General features: G+C 37.9%; 1 protein-coding gene across 1 annotated transcript in view; it reads right to left on the reverse strand.

Annotated features, from left to right (window-relative positions):
- The window catches only part of GRID1 (glutamate ionotropic receptor delta type subunit 1), a gene marked incomplete at its 5' end in the record, with an annotated part of 550,600 nt that overhangs the window by 309,272 nt on the left and 218,229 nt on the right, over nucleotides 1-23,099 (reverse strand). The gene's annotated exons all lie outside the window — the stretch shown is intronic.

Below are 23,099 nucleotides of genomic sequence, written 5' to 3' on the forward strand. Positions count from 1 at the left end.
ACTGCTAGCCACAATAATGTGCTCTGTTACAGGCATAAGTACATTGAAAGTTGGTTGAAAGACTCAGCCCAAAACTTTGGATTCTGTTTTGAGGATACGGATAAATAAATCTCTCCCAACAATTGAGAATACTTTAAGTTGGTCTTAGCACTGTAATTATTGATTTCCGCTGACCAAACAAACATAACCATTATGGGGAAAACAGGCCCTGTCCAAGCTTTTCTTAATACTGTATGAAGGCATATAGTTTCTGATAAATATAAAAATGTAAGAATGAGTTTAACATACATGTAGATTCATGTAATAAATACATTCACATGTTTGTATGCACACATAAGTAATCAAAGCATTCTTCAAACCCACTTTTAAAGCACATCTATGTGGGTACCTAACAAGATCTACAACTAACTGAAAACCTGAAAAATTTAGAGGACTGACTCTATAAAGGGAAAACTGGGAGCATTTTCTTTTTCTTCTAGATAGCAATTTAAAAATTATTTTAAAAAAATCACAAAGGAGAAAAATAAATAATCTTTTTTAGTCAATGCTTTCTGCTAATTTTTAGTCAATGCTAATTACTGATTCAAACAACTTAAATGGGGATGTCTAAACTGGAGACAAAAGCTTGAAATCATGTAAAGAAAACACAGTTTGGGTTGGGTTTTGGGGTTTTTTTTAAACAAGTAGCAAATGCTGAAAACTGGATAGAAATACATCAACAAACCTGTAGAAAGTGAGGTGTGCTTATGTTTAACGTCATCTTTCATTAATACTTTGTTATACTTCAGGGTAAGAATTTGAAGAGCAAATCACACATTAAAAAAAAAAAAAAAAGAAGTCAGCAATAAGCTCTTGATCTAGTAGTCTAGCTGAAACAAGCAAGGAAAAAATATGTCAAACATTGGTAAAGTTTGCATTAAGTGCCTGCTTAATATAAAGATCAATGTGGTGACTGAAGATGTGCAGTAATGAAATACAAAGTGTCTGCCTGTCAGCAAACAGAAAATGAGGGAAAAATAATTTCAGATATAAAAATAAACATTTTCCATTTACTTTTCAATTCTGTGTATTTAAAAATAAGAAAAGCTCTGAGATAAAGTGAGCTGCTTGCTTTCACAACATCGCTGGTCATTACTGCTGCTCTGGGAAGATCAACATCCAAAAAAGCATCTGCATCTTCAATTATATTTTCCCTTTTCTCATAAACGTTTTCCAGAAAGACATGTGTGCAAGAGGAATAGTATTTACCTCTAAATGTGAAAAATATATCTATTGAAGGTAAAAAATACATATCTAGAAGCACTTTGCTTTATACATTGACAAAACTAATTCAAAATGTCCCAGAAGAAAATACAAACTAAGCAAAATTAAAGCAGTTTTATATTTTGAACTCGTGATCAAGGTACTAGATACTTTTTTAAGACAGAGTGAACAGGCCCAATTGGCCCAAATGTATACTGGCAGAAGGTCTGTCTTGTCACGATCAAAACAGCTTTTCCGGAGTTTCAGCTCCTTGCTAATGAATGAAGATCCCAGTGTCTCTGTCCTTCTGGTAGCCAGGAATTACTAGCAAAAAACTATTTCTCACTTTCATGAAAGAAAAATATTAGGTTTTAGCGCATTTTGCAGGCAAGAAATGACTGATATCTCAATTATTTTGAAATACACTGTAGCTTTTTTCTAATCAGCACTCACTTGCAAGAAACCATTAGTGGATGCAGAGAACTGTCCCATGCAAATACAAAAACCCAGGCCTTCTTCATGACCTTCTTCATGACCGGTCAGCCTCACCTCCATCCCTGGGAAAGTGATGGAACACCTTATCCTTGATGCCATCTTAAGGCATGTCAAGGATAAGAGGGTTATGAGGGGCAGTCAACATGGCTTTACCAAGGGGAAGTCATGCTTGACCAACCTCATAGCCTTTTATGAGGAAATAACACAGTGGATGGATGATGGCAGAGCGGTGGATGTGGTCTACCTTGACTTCAGTAAAGCATTTGACACAGTCTCCCACAGCATCCTCATAGCTAAATTGAGGAAGTGTGTTCTGCATGATCAGGTAGTGAGGTGGACTGCGAACTGGCTGAAGGACAGAAGCCAGAGAGTTGTAGTCTATGGGGCGGAGTCCAGTTGGAGGCCTGTATCTAGTGGAGTGCCTCAAGGGTCAGTATTGGGACCAGTATTATTTAATATATTCATCAATGATTTAGATGAGGGAATTGAGTGTACTGTCAGCAAGTTTGCTGATGACACTAAGCTGGGAGGAGTGGCTGACATGCCAGAAGGCTGTGCTGCCATCCAGCGGGACCTGGACAGGCTGGAGAGTTGGGCAGGGAATAACTTGATGAAATATAACAAGGGAAAGTGTAGAGTCCTGCATCTGGGCAGGAACAACCCCAGGTTCCAATATAGGTTGGGGAACAACCTGTTAGAGAGCAGTGTAGGGGAGAGGGACCTGGGGGTCCTAGTGGATGGCAGGATGACCATGAGCCAACACTGTGCCCTTGTGGCCAAAAAGGCCAGTGGCATCCTGGGGTGTATTAGAAGGGGGGTGGTCAGTAGGTCGAGAGAGGTCCTCCTTCCCCTCTACTCTGCCCTGGTGAGACCACATCTGGAATATTGTGTCCAGTTCTGGTCCCCTCAGTTCAAGAAGGACAGGGACCTGCTGGAGAGAGTCTAGCGCAGGGCAACTAAGATGATTAAGGGAGTGGAGCATCTCCCTTGTGAGGAAAGGCTGAGGGAGCTGGGTCTCTATAGTTTGGAGAAGAGGAGACTGAGGGGTGACCTCATTAGTGTATATAAATATATAAAGGGGGAGTGTCATGAGGATGGAGACAGGCTCTTCTCAATGGCAAACAATGATAGGACAAGGGGTAATGGGTATAAACTGGAACACAAGAGGTTCCACTTAAACTTGAGAAGAAACTTCTTCTCAGTGAGGGTGACGGAACATTGGAACAGGCTGCCCAGGGAGGTTGTGGAGTCTCCTTCTCTGGAGAGATTCAAAACCCGCCTGGACACATTCCTATGTAACCTTATCTAGGTGTTCCTGCTCTGGCAGGGGGATTGGACTAGATGATCTTTTGAGGTCCCTTCCAATCTCTAACATACTGTGATACTGTGATACCACTGTGAAACTGGAAACAGACAGTGGTCAATTTTGCATCGAATATGTAATTCATAATGACTGTGACATAGGAGAGGAAAGCTGTAGGAAAGATACTTTTTTTACTATGATCTAGAGTCATTTTTCCATGACCTGATCTGTACCATTTGGGTTTGCTAGCACGCCTTCCTGACCCTTCTGATACTGCACAGAATTAAATCCCTCCTGATGCCAAACCCTTCCTCCAGCATTGCAAACAGACCACTGTCGGCAGTGGCACTGGCCTTTCACTCCCACGGGTCAAACGTATCCCTCACTGTCCAGGTATAATGTTGTTCAAAACATTCTTCAGAAAGTAATGAAACAATTTCTACCCGCATACACTCTTAATAACAATCTCGCCACAGTTGAAAACTCTGACCTCCTGCTGTCCTCCTTTTGACTTTCATTAATAGATACCTTGCACCAAAAAATCTTCAATCATGAGAAGAAAACAGGAATATTAATTAAGCATTTGATATCTAAAAAAGTCCCCTTCAAAACAAAGCATAATCACTGTTATGCAGGAAACCTCTTCTGTGTAAACATATTAAACTTTCAATCATCAGTATACAAGGACATTAGAGAAAAGGGGTGTTATCTGAAGCAGAACTACCTTCCAGTCATAATGTTTGCCATAGAAGTGTCTGAGTACAGCAAAACAGGTCAATATAGGAGGAACTCAAAATTAATGCGGCATGACAGGACTGAGATTTTGTAATTATTGCCCTTTTAATGCACACTGGGTAGCAGAAACAAGTTCTCAATAATCAAAATGCCTTGGGGAGTGGGAACTAGCTTAGCCATCTTCATTCTGCTGTATTACACGTCTTTACTATATACTGTTTGTCACTTGCCTTAATCAGGATACGAAATACTACACATTACAGAAATAAGATTTGGGGGGCTTTGTTATAATTTTTTTAAACTTCCCAACTGTAAACGAAAGTGACCAGCACAAGAATCGAGAAGGCAATGTCCCTTCATAGTCACCCAAACACTCATTCGTCTAACATACAGACATTTAGGTGGAAGTCCTTCGAAGTGTGATTAAATAGACACTAGAACATTCTACTACCTCACAACTTTCAAACATCTTAACATCACATTTAATTTTTATCTTTCAATTGAATATAAAATGTATGTTAATCTCTGAAAAGAAGTTGAATTTGACCTTGAGACAAGTCTTTCAGTTAATTTTACTTCAGTATCATGTAGGTTACAACATATTTTACCTATCATCAGAATTTACAGCCAACCATTTCCAATATTTATCAGCTTGTATGACTTTAATTGCAACAAGCATGGAGCTAACTTAAAATATCACATCTATCAGATTAAGTTCTCAGAATTTCACAGCAAAGTCTAAGAATGAATGTTAAAGGAACATGAACTTCCTTGTTCTACTCATTTATATAATGCATTAATAATGGAGTGCTGACTGAACTGAAAGAAGCCAGGAAGAAGAAATTTCATGTGTCCACTCTATTGTGAAGACAGAAGCCAATTATGAGAGCTGTCTTACCTTGGGAAGCCCCTGATAACCAGGTACCTGGCATACATTATGCTGTATGATAGACATCATTTATTTTCTATTTGACATATCAGAGAGAGACAGAAGGGCAAAAGCAAGAAGAGAAGAAAATCGTAGGAGGTAGTCAGTTTACAGTACTTAAACACATGAACTTCTCCATATTTGCTGGATACTTTATGTTCCTGAGTCAACACCCCATTATCTACATAACCTGACCTTGCCAAACCAATTCATTCTTCAGGACAAACCAAACACAAATTTAATCTGTAAAACAGAATGGTATAGTAAACTACCAGGGCTATACGGAAAAGTTATAACTTGAAAAGCTTTCTAGCTCAAACAATAATCAGACACTACTCATCTCCAGGGTTTTTGCATTTTTCCTTCCATGTATACTTGCAAAGGTAGTATACATAGCTAACATTTTTTCTGTGTGCACACAAAGGAACTAGCACAAGAAATTGATCAGTTCCAATGAAGATATGTTCCTATAAAAACTGAATGCCATGCATTAGTCCCTACCTTCCAACATTAACACTGACTTATTTGGGAACCTGGAAAGTCAGGTGTTATGCTGAAAAAAAAAAAGAAAAAGAAAAAAAAAAAGTAATCATATGGCATGTTTTTTCCCCAGAAGGTTCACCTTTTTAAATGTGTTTAAATAATACCAAGTCAAACTTTTATTCCTGCAAGTTTTTTCTACACTACCTCTGTATTAAAGCTGAACTTCTAACTACAGATTCCAGGTGACAGACATTCCTCAATATAAGCACAAACTGCCTTTGCTTTTTGTTTACACAGATACATACATATTTGTGTGAATATTGCTCTGTACATGCATGTGCATATAAGTAATGTATATATGTATTACACAAATGCAGCATGAGGACATGAATACAAACAAAAACTCACCCTTTGAAATATTCTAAGCACATATGTTCATGGATGTTGTCTACATATGCATTTATCCCATTTTTCTCCTATCACTTACTGATCCTCAAATACTACCAATTAGTCTCAGCAACAGGTGGCTTGCCGTAAGGACAGACATGCAAAATAAACATCATTTTCTCAAAAAGCTCGCTTTGCTTTATTAGCTGCTGTCACCATACAAGCAGCTGCTATCAAAGAGGCATGTCCCAAATTGTGAAGACTGCAGGGAAAGGAAGACAACCAGCTCCTGATTAGCTCCCTTATTAATGTTACTCAAATGACTCTGCAGCTTGTCATGTCAGGAGAGAAGGCTCACAAGAAGGTGGCTCCCTTATTAATGTTACCTAAATGACTCCGCAGCTTTTCATGTCAGGAGAGAAGGCTCACAAGAAGGTAGACAGAACCATAACACAGTTCACAAGATTCACACAGTCCATTGAAGCCTCTGAAGAAATGCATGATCACAAAGAGAGAAAGGCAGATCGTTTTGAAGGCTGTGACATGCAGCCTCAGCAACTGAAGTGAGATACGAGCCTCATTGCATAGTGTAACAGTAGTTATGGCTTCTTACCAATTACTTCTAATAGAGACAGCTCCATTTCTCCATTGCTGTGTGAAGCAAGTTCAGAGACAGACCATACTTTACATAGACGCACTAACTGTAAAGTGCATGGCTGTCAGACAAACCACGAATGAACACAGAAGCCACTCCATACTTAATACTGATCTAACTTCCTTACCTTTAGAATAAGGAGAACAAAACTGCCAGTGAGTGCAGCAAGGCCCCACCTGAAGACTATACTTTGGAAAAAATCAACCAGTTAGTTCAATAATCCCTTGCCTCATTAAGCACTTTGGTCAAAGTGAAGAAGAGAGCAGGAAGAGCCTTCTCCAACAGGAATGCAAACAAAAACCCTTATTATGAAGTAAAAATCAGAATTTCTTTTCAAAACTGACAATTAAATAGGACCATACTACCTTGTCGTGGTTTAAGCCCAAGCTGTAAATCAGAACCACGCAGTCTACTGCCCCCCCCACCTTTCTTCCCTCCGCTTCTGGAGGGATGGGGAGGAGAATCAAAAGAATGCAGCTCCCACGGGTTGAGATAAGAACAGTTTAATAACTAAGGTATAACACAAATCACCACTGCCGCCACCAACAATAACAACGACAAGAGAAATAACAAGGGAAGAGAATACGATACCGCCCGCCGGAAAAGACAGCCCGACCGACCAGGGGACGTGCCCTTCCGGGTAGCTCCCAGTTCCATCCCCTGGCATGACGTGCTGTGGTATGGAACACCTCCTTGGCCAGTCTGGGTCAGGTGTCCTGTCCCCGCTTCCTCCTGGCCCCTCCTCCTCCCTGGCAGAGCATGAGACTCACAAAATCCTTGGTCAGTCTAAACATCGGTGTTATCAGTTTTTTGTTCCCAAGCCAAAAGTCAAAAACACAGCGCTGCAACAGCTACTAAGAAGGAAAAAAAAAAAACCTGACTGCCACTGCTGAACCCAGGACATACCTTTTCTTTAAAATGAGAATTCCCAAGAGGTTTGAAAGGCATGAACAACTAGATTTTAGGTTGGCTTCTGTTATCACCATTTTAATAAGAAACATTAGGGGCTGGACTTCAGCTCAATCCTCCCCACAGCCATCAGCTTCCTTTGTGATAAACATCAGTTTTAGAAAGCAAACAAACCTAAAACACACACATGCTACCTGATACCTGGAAAATTTTAACATTTGAGAGTGACAAAAAACCTCTGGAAAAGTCACAGCAAGAGGAATGGGAACATTGCCTCATCTTAGTATGAGATTTAGGGCTGCTGCAATCTGTGTGATAGCTGGAAGGTTATGGGCCATGCATCTAAACCTGACTGATAGAGGCCAAGCATAAACTATTCTAATTGATAAGAATAAGATGCATTAAAGTCTGATTAACATGGCTGATATGTACATACAAACATGGCTGGTAGGAGTATATATAAATCCTTCTCCGCGAGGATCTACAGACTCCTGAGACATTAAATTGATACATGGAACATTCCCTTATATTCCAGTAAAATTAAGCTTTGCCACATCTTGTAAAAAGGCTTTAGGAAAAATATATTCAAAAGGCAAAATAGTCACTAGACTAAGTATTTAGATGACATTAAAAGCCAATAAAACTTGGTCATCACCCTGCCATTGGACCTCCAAAAACTTCTGCGGAATTAAATAAAATTCAAAGCATAATGATGAAGCTTCTTGGCAGGTTCTGTGATCTTTAAGGACTATTTTGGCTTCATTTTGTTTTAAATATACGACATTGCATATCAACAGGTCAAATTCTGTAAGAGACACCCCACTGTAAGACCGGCTGTAGGGGGATTTTGGTGTCTGACAATATGGCAATGTCCTACACAAGATTTTATGATGAAAAGTTTACTTTTGGGTGCATTTACATGTTTCAAACAAACTAGGAATTAATATTACATATTTCTATATAATTACCATAGTAATTAAAGCAATAAACATCAACCATTTAAAATCCTTCTTTCCTATCATCTTTCTTCCTTAAAAACAAATAAACAAACAAACAAACCAAAAACAAACCAAAAAAACACCTACTTCATGATATTTACAATATTTTCCCCCAACAAAATAGCTCTTTGGCACATAAAGGATTAGCTAAATAAAACAGTCATCCTCCCACCCAAAACACATGGGAAAACAAAGCTATTTACAGATCTCCTTTTGCTTGCCAATTTCCAATCTCTAAATAATGATTAAGACAAAAAACAAAAAACCCAAAAAAACCTCACAAACAAAAAACCCAAAAAACCTCAACACCCCAAAACCAAAAAGAAAAACCAAAAAACCCCATACAAAACACATCCCAACCCCCCCCCCAAACATTTAGCTGCTGATTTCTATTGTTTGAGAGAATACTCAAATCGATATCAATTTCTCATAGCAGCATTTCAACCAAGGGTTGTTTTTTTCTTTTCAGTTAGGCAGGTAACATAAATAAGAACATTCAGGAGCACACTGATCTAAACATCCCTCAAATCCCTCACATTTACACACAAAGACCATAGATATTCTTACCTCCTCCTTTTCTAATAAATCCATGACCGAAAAAAAAAGTCCCCATAGATTGTGCTGGAGAAATACTTGAAAAACACCAGTGGCCAAGAACAAGAGGAAATTCAACTTGGCTTTTCATTTTGTAAATAATCGTTCAGAGTCCCCAGATGGTTCCCTTAAGCTTTCATCATTAAGAAACAAAGATCTAATTGGCTATTGTTTTGCTAGATAGCATGGGTGATCTTTCTTCCTATATGAATATTAAAAACTTGCAATGAAAATGTACTCCTTTCCTGTAAAGGGTCAGAACTTCTCAAATACTCCTCCCGCCCCAGATTATTATTAGTTTTGTAAAGTTTTTCTTTTCCATCTGGTGGCACTACCAATCCTGCTGCAGCAGAAGGATCTCAAATGTGTCTGGTTTTATTATAAAGTGATTAATGGTCACAGTGAACAGAAAAATAGATTTCCTGAAGTCCCAAGCAAATGAAAAGGCCATCTCCAGGGGAAATTTTAAAAAGTGAACAAGAGAAAGGTAGATCTTGCATTAATTGTGACTAAATTCATGTATTTTTTCCACAGATCCTAAGACAACTCAGTGATTACTATAGACTGAGGGGTTTAGAACTCTTTCAGAGATGGTTTACTCCCTCCCAATCCATTATACAGCACAACGATAACAATGAATCTTCTTGACAACAGCTAACGAAGATGAAAAATTAAAACACAAAAGGGATTAAACACTGGAACATTAGAAAAAAACCTTTTCCTGAGCAATGGTGGTCACGAGTCCTGTGATTTTGTGTCTGATGTTTAGATCACCTCATATTTAACAATGTTTGATTAAAGCTTTTAATACCATTGAATCTTCTATAAGATCCTTTTCTTCTGGGATTCCCTGATGTCAAACCTAACTGAGCACCTGCTGCTGATGGGTTGATTCTTTGCTGTCTAACAGCTTTCAATTGAGTTCACAGTGCAATCTTCCACACTGCTGGAATTTTGAGATCTCTTGTACCGACCACCACCTTTTTTTTTTTTTTTTTTTTTCAATTAACAGAAAAGGCTTGAGGCCTTTGCCATACCAGACTGATTCGAAATTGGTCAACAAGATCAACATTATTTAGAACACAAGCAGACTGACAGATGGCCTCACACATACAGAGTGCAATCACAGATGCTGTATTTTTTCAGCAACCAAGTAAAATTCAACACAAACTGAAAAACTCAATCCCTGCATGTCTACATGTAGACAGCTCATTCTGCAAACATAGTTATGCGTGTTTCAGTTTAAGGTTATATGTAGCCTCTACAGTCCCTCTATGCAGTCTAAAGATTGAGAACTTGGCATATGCCTAAGTTTTACAGGATAGGAGGTGATATTGTTTCATGACCTTCTCTGACATGGATGGTATTAGGCTCTGTTGTTTAAAAGTGCCTCATGCAGGTGTTTCTTCACATCAGGCATACCTTTCTGTGGCAGGATTCAAACTCAGGAGTAATTCTGAGTATCTTAAATAGTCTATAAATTCTCCAATTCTTTTCCTCTTATTACTCATTTACATCTAGATTTCAAGGAGACCACGAACTCATTTAAAGTTATGCTGGCACATCAGTTCTTGCAGAATTAGTGAAAAAGTTGGAAATAAAGTTTTCATCTTTATTACTATCAACCCAATCCAGATTCTTTAACTTTAGAAAATAGATCTCAGTCTAGAAAACAAAATTCCTTCTCTCCTTTCCCTCAATTATGATCCTTTTAGTTAATTTTTACACAGTATTTTTTAAATGTACTGCAATGAATTTGCAGAGCTAGTGAAATGAAGCCCTTCTATCACCTTCACTACATGAGGTAAGCCCATAAAGTGGAGACACTCACTGCTAACTTTGTCGTTTTCTCTCTTACTACTTAAGTCTAATAAGAATTTTCTCCACCACATCATGTTATAAACCATCAACTGATCTGATGCAACTGTCTGAAGAGGCCCTAAATGTCTTATTGTTCTCTGATATAAATTCAAGATTTCTATTATTGCTAGTTTGATAATTTTCTGTTACTGTTGCACAGCAGAAGCTACTAAACCAGATCCAAAGGAAACTGACTAAATTACAGTAATCCAAACAGAAAGAGGACAGTCAGGGATTCCACAAAAAAAACCACTTCCATCCCTTAGTGGTATTACTGCCATCACACCAATGTAACGCCTTCCTGCAGCCAGTCGATGGTTACTGAGAGGGTGGCTGCACTTGCTAAACTCACTTGTCTCTGGGGTTCCAACCCCTTCTGATGCCATGATTCAGAAGTCTGTTCCATTCTGATGGTATTAACAGGATTTTAGAGAAAGAAAAGTACCCTATAAACCCCCCTAATTAGCCAATAATCTAAAGTGTCCCTCTTTCTTTGCCTCCCACCCTTCTTACTGCAAGGCTGCCCTTGTTATTCCCATTTTAGTACCATAATGCATAGTTTCAGTTAATTACAGCTTGTCCAGACTTCCATAGCTGCACAAGATGGGAATGAATAAAAGATACAAACCATCACAAAGACTCCCACAGATGTTACTTTTTACAGCAGAGACAGAGCATATCACCAAATATTGCTTGCTAAAGGAATAGTGCATTTTGGTCATCAGAACTATCATTTGGAGTCAAATATCTCCATTCCAAACTATTTTCTTTTTTATAAAATCTGATAAGCTCATATATACTTTCACACAAGGCAATCATAACACAGCATCCTTAATGCAGAGCAACAGGGAAGATCTTCACTCAAAATTAAAGCACACTGCTGTTCCTTCTGCCAACAAGATTTCTATTACGCCAGAAGTGCCTCGTGGGGTATCCAGTTACGTGTTGGTGCTCAGGCTGTGCTGACTTAAGAATACAATGCCAGAATCTGACCTTTAATTATTCTTCCACAGCAAGGGGGATGCATATTCCTACTGACAAAAATAAATGGAAGAAAGACAGTTCTTTCCTGCAAAGATTCTGTCATTTGAAGAATAAAGGTGATTACAGGGAAGTGTTGGTTCTAGTTGATGGCTTATTCCTTTCTTAACAAAGTTCTCTTGATGTTATAATATAGATTTTGGAAGACAAGATGTATCTTAATTCCTGTTAATGGCAGTGTCAAATATTAATATCAGTGGGCCAAAGCAAAATTACTTTCAAAATTACTGAGGAGTTGCATTAGGACAAATGAGATCTCTTAGTTATGGTCTGTTATGCAAAGAAGGCATTTTGTATTTCAGGGACTGAATATTTCTTGGTCTTTTGATATAAACATAACAATCATTCTTCCACAGCAGTTTCTCTATTTTCCTCACTCTGCACAGGTGTTTTCCAGAAGATATTTTGCTCATGGTATAAGCAAATAGTGGCCAGAGGCAGACCAGAGGAAATCATATTGACAATTAAATTCGAGCCAGTCATAGTATATACCAGAGGTGGGCTACTAGCCCAAGTTCCCCTCCATATCTGCTGCCTGACAGCTGAAGACTTATCAAGCCAAAGGTTCAATTCTTACTGATAGATGAGATAGGCTGGTGAGAAGGTGCCCAGGAAGGTTATGGAGCAGATACGCTTGAGTGATATGCAGCACATACAGGACAACCAGGTGATCAAGCTCAATCAGCATGAGTTTATGAAAGGCAAGTCCTGCTTGACTAACCTGATCTCCTTCTTTTACAGGTTGATCTGCTTAGTAGATAAGGAAAAAGCTCTGGCTGTTGTCTACCTGGAATTTAGTAGGGTCTCCAACACCATTTCCTAAAGAATTCTCCTGAGAAACTGGCTGCTCATGGCTTGGAGGGGTGTACTCTTCACTGTGTGAAAAAGTGGCTGGATGGCCAAGCCTAAAGCGTGGTGGTGAATGGAGTTAAACCAAGTTGGCAACCAGTCGCAAGTGGTGTTCCCCAGGAACAATTGCACCAGGGAAGGTTTAGACTGAATATTAGGAGAAAATTCTTCACCAAAAAGGTTGTCAAGTAGGCAAGTTGTTGAGTCACCACCCATGGAGGTATTAAAAAGATGTGCAGATGTGGCACTTAGGGACATGATTTAGTGGTTGACTTGCCAGTGCTAGGTAAACAGTTCGACTTGATGATCTTAAAGGTCTTTTTCAACCTAAATGATTCCATGAAATGAGGACTGTCAACAGTTCCCAACTCTGTAAGGCCTTCCAATTTAATGAACTGAACTATCTCCTCCAAATAGCATTACAATATCTATGTTTCCATTCAGAGCTCTCCCATAACAAAGAATAAGCAACGAAATTATTGCAAGGAATGCCTCCACTCAATTTTTTTCTCTTTCTTGAAGCCCTCCACAATTTTTCCATATGATTTTGTTAGAAACAGCCTATTTGGGTCTTGATTACTAAAATGAGACATACAAAAGCAAAATATCCAGTTTTAAAAAGGATCTCCATAGGTGTCAGTGTTCCCCAGTAACGAGACTAATCCTGTTTACTCAATTTGTACACAAAAATAATGCATTATTTCCATTTAAACAAACACTGTAACATGATGAATATTAAATCACCCTCCAATGGAACTCAGACATCCAGATTATATTCCTAATGGCCTCCGACTCTGAATAATCCAAGCTGTGAGGCCTTTTTTTCCTCTGCTTTTTATTTAATTTTTCATAGTCTAATGATGCATTTTCCGTCTAAAGTGATTGAAGTAAGTCTTAAAACAACTTCAAAAGCAACAAATATAAACATAGAATGCAGATCCAGAAGGCACAAAAGGCCTGCACAGACAATTAAAGGAAGAGAAAAAATGCGTCACCTTTGCACACCTCTGTACAGGAAGGGAACTTTGCATAGCTGTAGACAGCTAGCTAGACATAAAAATGAGATTCAGAACACTACTGGAATCGAAGATACCTAGTTTATAGTTACACAAATATCTTAATGGTCAAACGCTCCCCATGTCTCTGCAATTTTTATGCAATAGAAAAAGCACAGCTACCTTATTTTGTAGGATAATACGATAAACTGTAAATCACTGATACTATGATAAAAGAACCTCACTAAACAGTTTCATGTAAAGTCATAAAGGTAATGTATAGCACAGCATTGACTAAGCGTACAACTTCGGGTTCTGCTCTAAGACCAGACAGCTCCAAGTCCTTTGATATGGTTGAGGAATTCTCCACATTTCACATTGACTAGCTCCTGAAGAGAAGGAGCACTGAGATGGAAACTTCTACAGTACAAAAACTTCTACAGTACAAATTCCAAGAGTGTACTAACAGGAATTCACATTTCTTCATTTTCTACTGTTTCCTGATATGATAGCCTCCTACATAACTTAGCTGTGTTTGCATTCACCTCCACATGAAAAATCAATAATGCTTTGCTTAGCCTTCTTGATCACTGGCCTTTTTTTTTTTTCAGCTAAGGAAAAGTATTTGCTTTCCTGCTTGCTATCACAAAATAAAAGATTATCTTGCATTTCCATGAGGGCTAGGAGAATGGCCCTTCTGTTTGTTTTAATTCACAGTATGAATGATATTTATTTCATATTCCACAAAGATCACTGTAGTACAGAATATTTACAGTCTTGTCTTATGAGAAAAGAAAAAAAGAAAAAGATGGAGGAAGGAAAAAAAGGAAAAACTGCAACTATGGCTTTACATTTAAATGCAACCTGGACTGCATCAATCAGATCTTTCCAATTCCCGAATGCTGAATTTTGCTACATTATATAGACACAAAAATTCAATAGTCTGTTTTTTACAAATATATTAATATATCACAAGCATATGAATACTGTGCAGGAACGCTAATAGCACATATTTATTGACAGCTACACAATATATAGAAAACCATTATAACCCTCAGGACCCTATAAAAATCAAATCCCATACCATATTTTTCCTCTAAAAAGATTTTAGTCATTTTACATTCATTGTGGTCCTCAAGATTAATCCCTTCTATGAAAACAATGACTAATAATGCTTTCTCTTCTCTAACATACTCAGTCACAATGCTTTTCAATGCAGAGTAGAAACAAAAAGAATCATTCAGAGTACATTCATTCACTGTTTATCATTGATCAGCAGAGAAAAGGAATAGTCCTGGCCAAAGAACTAGCACCAGCCTATGGAAAGTGTGCTGAAGAAAGTCAGCAAAGCCACAAAAAAACTTAACCATAAGAAAAAAAAAAAATAAAACACAGTATCTAAATACAAGAAGCGTGAGAAGGAGAAGGAATAGGATTTCTGTCTCTAGGAAGACATAAAGCACTGATAGAAAGCCACACCAAATCTTAATTGGGTAAAACAAAAAAGAAACCATTTCCACTCAGGAAGGAAACCAAAGAATTCCTGCTCAGAGTGGCATCAGAAATATTAGTAGGCAGGACTGGGCAAAGGCAATAAGGCAGCAGAGGAAATATGTTTCCTTGATTCCATACAATTACACACAAGCATATGCACATGAGTATATAAATATACATACACTCCTTTACCATTTGCCTTGAAAACCATACCTAAATATTTATGTTGGTGTGTATATATGAATTCTCTCCCTCCTTACCAGTTTCCATGAAAGACAATAGAGACTGGGAACTTATTCACCAAAGTTCATTGCGCATTGAGATATCCTAATATTTTTTCTCAGAATGTTACTGCCTGAAGCCCCACATACATCCTCCAGGACAGACTTCAATCCTTCTGCAGTTCAATTTCCAGCTATGCATTTATTGATGAATGGTTATATAAACATTCACTCTCTAGCAAATGTGAACTAAAGAGACTCCCTTCTGGAATTAGTTCCTTGGATTCCCTGTTCAAGTACACTAAATCATCCTTACATTTCTCCTTGCCATTTTCACATGCCTGAACAAACAGTTCAGCCTTATGCCATGGCTTGAAAAGTCAAGAGATTGAAACTATCATCAGTCAGGGAAAGAAAGTCCAAGAACTTCGGACCTTTTGCAGATGACATCTACAACTTTCAAAGGCCTCTCTGTTCAAAATGAATTAATTTGGACCCTCTGGTTCCAGGCTGTTGAACTTTGCACTTTCTTTACACAGTGTGTACTGCATTATGAAACATTTCTCTGTTTCAGAATATAAAGGAGAAAAAATAGAGTCACCAATAGCCACTAGTTTCCACAAAGTTGAGCCTGGAGTGTTCACTAAAATATTACAATGAGTTGAAAAAGAGAGAGTAAAGAACGCACAATGAGTGCTTTCAGGACTAGATAAATAATCACTTCCGATCAGATGACTGGCCTGAAAAACTGGTGGAAAACTGCTTCTAGTAAAGCCTTTGTTTTTTTCATGAGCATCCACTCAGATATATACTTTTGAAATCTTTTAATACAAACTGATTTTAAAAATAACTATTCTGAATAAAGAATTCAAACCTTCTGTTTTCAAAGTGTCACTCCACAGCTTTTTGAATTTGACAAAATACGTTTCAAACTATTTGAAAGGTCACAATCCTTTCCTTATCTTGCCTTGAATTTACAAGCAAGGTAAGTCACCTGAAACTGCCCAACCTATTTGTCAAAAGATCGCTGACTGGCTTCTAATACCACTGAACTTCCAGGTAGACTATGACAGCACTTATTCAGAATAAAGGCTTTATCATAACTTTAAGATCATTTGTATATCATATCAGGCCTTGCCCTGAAAGCATTTAGTGAATAGCTTTTATGGGAAACAATCTCTGTCCACTACTCTCACACCATGTTAGGAATTATGGGGGGGTTAGAGAGGGAGAAGCCTTACTTCTGCTACTGGCGTAGTTACTCCTATACCTTAAAAACAGAAGTACTAAAATTAATTTATAAGTAATAATTTGAAGTGAAATTGACTTTCTTTAATTACATTTAGTGTTATATACTGTGATGCATTACTAAATAAAAAAAATACTACCAAAAATGACAAAAAATCTATGCTTAATTTAAGTAGGCCAATTACTTTAAGTGCTGCTACAGTCAGAAAAGTGATTCAAGGATAAACACAGGAACACACAATGCCATTTCTTCAACAGCTTTCAGATCAAATTCAGTGTAAAATTCAAAAGTTCAATTTTTTTTTTTTCCTCTACACCATGTTATCACAAACTCCCAGTGGGACTCAAAGAACTTGGCTGATTTCTTTCTTTCCTGGCATTCTCTGCAGCAGCAGTGATGATTACATACTATGTTACAAGAAACACTCTTTTCATGGGGAAGTCTTCATTTTTTGCAAGTAGAAATTAAATATTTTATATTTGTCTGAAGTCTAGACATCCAGTATCCCTGGTTACACATGAATAACTAGGTAGTGCAGAATCTTTGTAGAATAAATGCTCAGAGGATTCTGTTCCTTACTGTGCTTAGGCTGAGTCTATCCCTCCCTTTATCATCTTACACAGCAGCACCAGTGGCAAAGATTATAGAACCATAAAATACAAGGTTGGAAAAGACCTCAAGGATCACCTGGTCCAACTTTTCCAGACAAAAGCACACTCTAGACAAGTTGGCCCAGCACCTTGTCCAGATGAATCTTAAATTATTTAACAGTGGGGAATCCACCACTTCTCTGGGGAGATTATTCCAGTGGTTGATTACTCTTTCTGGTAGTGTCAAACTTGCTGAACAGACATCTACCAACGCATGTGCAACTGATTCAACACTTCTTAAGCACTAGATTCCCTGTATTGGCATTAAACAAAGCATTCTCACTAGAAAATATTGTAGAGAAATGTGGTAGCCCTAGTGATGCAGAACTCATTGCCCGACAGCTGCAATAATGATGCAGAAAGCAGAAGATAACTTACATTACACAGACAAAATTGAGAGAAATATTAAAGACAATAAAGAAAGTAAACCAGGTAAAATGGAGCACCTCCCGTACGAAGATAGGCTGGGAAAGTTGGAGCTGTGCAGCCTGGAGAAAAGAAGGCTGTGTGGAGACCTCCTAGCAGCCTTCCAGTATCTGAAGGGGGGCTATAAGGATGCTGGGGAGGGACTCTTCATCAGGGACTGTAGTGACAGAACAAGGGGTAACGGGTTCAAACTTATATCTAACCTAAAATACTCCTGTTTAAGGAAGAAATTCTTTACTGTGAGTGTGGTGAGGCACTGGAATAGGTTGCCCAAGGAACCTGTGAATGCTCCATCCCTGGCAGTGCTCAAGGCCAGGTTGGACAGAGCCTTGAGCAACATGGTCTACTGTGAGACATTCCTGCCCATGGCAGGGGGCTTGGAACTAGATGATCTTAAGCTCCTTTCCAACCCTGTTTTGTGATTCTATGATGAAAGTAGCTTTTGTGCAAATGTTTTACTCCGCTTGTATTGTGACAGACAATGCTCCACATCACAACTAATTTGCAGTTACACATGGACTAGGTGAAAGCACGCATTTCTCAATTTTTGTTACCATATTCCTTTGCAAATTAAACAGTTGCAAGAGTAGTCACCTGTACAAATTGATCTTTACAAAGGAGACACTATTCCAGGATCGACAGCTAGTTATAAAACTATTGAGACCAGAATACCTGTAATTTCCAATCAAGTGTGAGGCCTTTGACAAGGTAGGACTCAAAACTGTCACCTAATTATTGTAGGAAATAAAATGTATGAAACTCAGCATATTGAAAAAACAAATCTTTCTACATAGCACAATTCAAAATTAATGTGGCATCAATTATCATAAAGAAAAAATCTCTAATCTTAAAAATAATTTATAAATGAATACATTGTGAGTTTGGCTTTTTTCCATGTACTTATAAAATTCCATAGATAGATTTAAAAGGTTCAATATTCTTTAAAAGTTTCTTCAGCAAAAATTTTTTATAACACTTTTCTTAACCAGATAACACTCACTTACTGACACCAAAAATTAAGAATAAAATATTACAGCTCCTTTTCACACATCTAGTTTCACTTTAACTGACAAAATGGAGTCATTAAAAAAGGCAAAAAAAAACAACAAAAAACAACCAACAAACCTGTCTTATGTTTTGTAATATGGGCATGTGCACATGTAAGTAGGAAACCAGAGAGACTCGATACAACTACAAAGTGCTTTTCAACAGAAAGATTAAACTAATGAAAATGCAGCTATTACATTTCTTTTCAAAAATATGACTTAGTATTCATCATTGTTTTCATTTTCACATCCAGCCTCCAAAACCTTCTGAAATCCTTCCTCTAACCATACACCTGTTTATTTACCTGCACTAGAAGCACACTTTCAACTGTTTATTACCCAACTCTATCTTACTGTGGGCAGCACCCACTGCTTTTATCTTATACTATCTTTAGAGCTTGGTAAGATTATTTACAAAACTTGTCATGCTACCAATTTTTGTGTCAGAAAATTTGATTACTGATGCTTCTACATCCAAGAGGTCAGCAAAATAAAACTTTACACTTCCCAGCAGACACTTACACACTGAAGCAATGTATGTAGAGGCACAAAAGATGCTCCTGTAGAGGAAAAAGCAATTCATAACACATCAGAACAGCTGAAGTGAAATCAATTAGGATGACACAAATGATGATTATTAGGATGACACAACAGATGTAATTTCTGTTGCAGGTTCTTTAACAGATTAGTAGACCTAGTTCCACAGAGCACCATCTGACAGCCATTGACAAACTTAGAATCAACTTGGTTTTTTCCCCAGAAAATTAATGTCAGATACCACAATTTATCATGGCATTTTTATAACGACATCTAAAGCAAAATAATGTATCTATCATGACCCTGGTCCCTTGAGCGCTTACTGTTATTGCCATATTCCTGACTGTGCCACTTAATTCTGCTGCCTAAAGAACTTCTACAGAAATTTCAAACACCAGTTCAGTCACATTGAGAGGAAAGTTTTACTTTCCATTTCACACATGGGAAAAGCAAGCATATACAGGGGCTAGAGAAGCTTCTCAAGATGGTATGGCATGGCAGGGACAGAAAGAGGGATAAGACTGTCTCACTCCGGCCTTGAGTCCATCAGCTCTACAACACATCAGCAAGACAGGAGACTTATCTATGACTTGAATTGCTATAGTGCCTAGTCATCATTTTCATATCAGGCAGCAGTCTCATCAGCAGAAAGCTCCTTTTATATATCAAGGGGAGTAAATTTCCACACATCATCTGAAATTATGCACAAACCATAACTGAGAGAAACAGAAAAAGAAGGGTTGAGTCATGAAGATGCAGTATGACATCAACGCTTATCTTTTCTTATACAAATACAGAACCATATGGTTATGTATCAACTGAACTTTCCCCCCGTACTGCTAAGTGCAATAGCATATAATCGAAAAGAGTTTGAACGTTGCAAATATCAAGTCTGAGGTCTTTGAAAGGTCACTTTTCCAGAACCAAGCTATTACTAATTCCTCGCAGTTATCTATTTCTTCACCACAAGTGACACAGTCTAAAAGCTGGTTTCACATTAGGTGGAACACCACAGGCTTTTACCCTGTTTCTACCATTTTCATTTAGCAATTGTTTTCTTTAAAACTTCAGCAACTTTCCTGCAAAACCTCTCCATTTCTGGTTGCAGAATTTGAGATACTTTACTGGAAAGGACCATATTCTTTCACTGAAGTTGTGCATACAGATTTCTTTCTGTAAAATACGTGTTAGGAGTGTAAAACAATTTTATCATAAGCATAATATTCATTGTCCCTGCCCATGGCAGGTGGGTTGGAACTAGATGATCTTTAAGGTCCCTTTCAACCCTAACTATTCTATGAATCAATGATTCAGGGGCTTGTTAGGCTGTTCAGTGACTCCTCCATATTTCTAATTGCTAAGTCTGTTACTATTCCTTAGTTTAGCCAGTGCAGTAATTATAATCCAAAAATGCATGTCTGATAAGGGACAAGTAATTCCTGAGGTGAACAATTTTCAGTTCTAGTATAACGCTGCATTACTATAAACATGGAACTTCTTTAAATTGTGCCATGTTTATTTTGTCTTTAAAAAACTTGACAGTATCCACAACGAGGACACCAAGGAATTGGCTGGTTTTTAAGAGATCAGCAGATGGAGAAATTAAAACATTACTCAAGGAAAGAGTATATTTTCCAGAGAAATATATCCAGACAGCAGGTAAAGAAAGACCATTTATTACCGCAAATCACAGAAGCCCAGTGCTGGAAACCCTCTGCAATCACAAACATGTATTCTTGAAATGGACTGCTTCTTCATGACTGGAAATGTGGAAGCATGGTTCTTTTGAAGCTAGATAACGAGGGCAATGGGCATGCCCTGGGAGCCAGGCTGCTGTTCTTGAGCTCAGCATGCAATCTCCTGGGAACTAGATTATTTATCCCTTCTTCATCAATGCCTGCCCAGAGTTGGCAAGGTTCAGTTGGTTTCATTACGGAAACTCCTCACACCAAACTCTTATGAAAAAAAAATCCTTATATTGGATTGGGTATAAGATGGTTGTCACATCCAAGAGGAAGAAAGGAAACAGTACTTAGGCAGCTGCCATATACAATGCACTCTCAACTGGAAGGAACAGAACACCTGTGGCAATTTTCCATCCCCTTTTAGTCTTACTGATTTGGACTGAAGGTCAGTCCATGCTAAATGGAAAAGATAAATTTGATCATAAACTGACTTTACAGAGTATTTGAATTAAGGGTTTCAGGATTTGGTACTGAGATGTTAACTCTTTGCAGAAAAAGGCAAAGACACAGATGTACTGCTGGAATGGGTGATACCACAATTCAGTCACCAGGTTTGCTACCAAGGAAAATGGGTAACAGCAGTTTGTACATCGAACATCTGGCCTATTACCAGGGCTAGGATTCCCAGAGGTTGAAAGATCCCTAACTCAAACAGTTTTGGAATTTTAAAGCTACAAATCAGCAGGATGAAAACAACAGTAACTATAAAAAGAATGGTTGTAAAGCATCCATTCAAGACCTTTTTTTTTTTTTCAGTCTTGGAAATAACTCTTAGAATAATTTTAACTTTTTAAGCCCAATCCTCTGCTACTTAACAACTTTCTTAGAGCTACCAGAAGGCCACCAAAAGAATACCTACCACACAGCTTGTGGTTTTTGTTTCAAATCATTCACTGGTCAAGCATTACATAGGACAGTAATTACACGGCAGTTTATTTGCTGGGTTGCTAGGTTTTTGACTGTATAGATTTAGAAGTCATCAAGGCAGCCTTCTCATGTGTAAAATAATTCTATACAATTAAAGGATGCTACAGTTTCAGTTGATTTCCCACTTAAAATCACCCTCATCATGTTTGGTCCACCTGTTGAAGAAACAGCAAAATGACATCTCTAGCAACTGAGAACAGAAAGCTGCACCCAAGACTTTCAGAACTCATCCAAGCTTCAGAGTCTTGGCACAGCCTTTTAGGTTTTTTTGTTTGGTTAGTTGGGTTTTGTTGTGGAGTTTTTTGCTTGTTTATTTTTTAACCAGGAGTATCCCAACCTCAAAACCAAAGATGTTATTTCTCTCTGATTCACCATTGAAAATCTGTCATTATAAGAGATGAATGCAAATATGTATCTTTTGCAATTGTGGAAGAGTAGGTATAAGATCCAAACTACATGCACAGATACACATAGGATTATTTTTCCAACTGCAATTTAACCTAGTCTCCTTTCTTTGTATTCTGCTCTTAGTAAGTCACCAACACCAAAAGCTACTCATCACATTTTAAACTAAAAGTGTCTGCAGGGTCTTAAAATATACTGTAGAAAATTTATTTTCCCCATTACATCTGTTTACCCTACATCTATCATAGATCCTACGCCCTAAGATGAGAGTCCTGAAAATACCACAGAATTACATCTATGGAACAGTGTTCATATCAGTTGAGCTGGTGGAAGGGGTGAAATGAAAGTAAAATTATCCGCACAATTCCCTTTCACTCTAAGAGCTTGGCACAATGAAAGATTTTTTCCATTCATTCTTTACACCCATCATAATTTGCTTGAGCAGAGACTCCTTCTCCTCAAGTTTCATCCCAAAGTAAAATTTTTGCTGAAGGAAATGCCTTAGATATAGGGAAAATACTAACTCTACCTTTGGTTTAATGCCAGGAAGTATATCACTGTGAAATTTAGCCCAAATGGAGAACAGTGTGAGGAAGCATGTGCAAAAAGAAACTCTAAATAGTTATTATGAAAATTAATTTTTAAAGAGAATGGTACTCAGCTTTGATAGAAAGTGTTTTCTGGGAATGGGTAGAGGCCATGTTGAACTTCCTTGCACAGCTGTGACCCCTGCCAATCAATGTCAACACTTCATTAATATTTTACTGAAAAAATGTGAGATGATTCAAACTTCAGCTGTCTTGGTAGGTGTTGCTAAGCAACTTTGCTGCTTGTCTGAGAACTAGTTTTCACAGCAACTTTCCTTCAATCCAAAGACCTGCATTCACTTGAAACACTTTCCCCTTTGTCAGTGAAGAACCCAGAA

Source organism: Psittacula echo (assembly GCF_963264785.1).
Source record: "Psittacula echo genome assembly, chromosome: 6".
Classification (NCBI taxonomy): Eukaryota; Metazoa; Chordata; class Aves; order Psittaciformes; family Psittacidae; genus Psittacula; species Psittacula echo.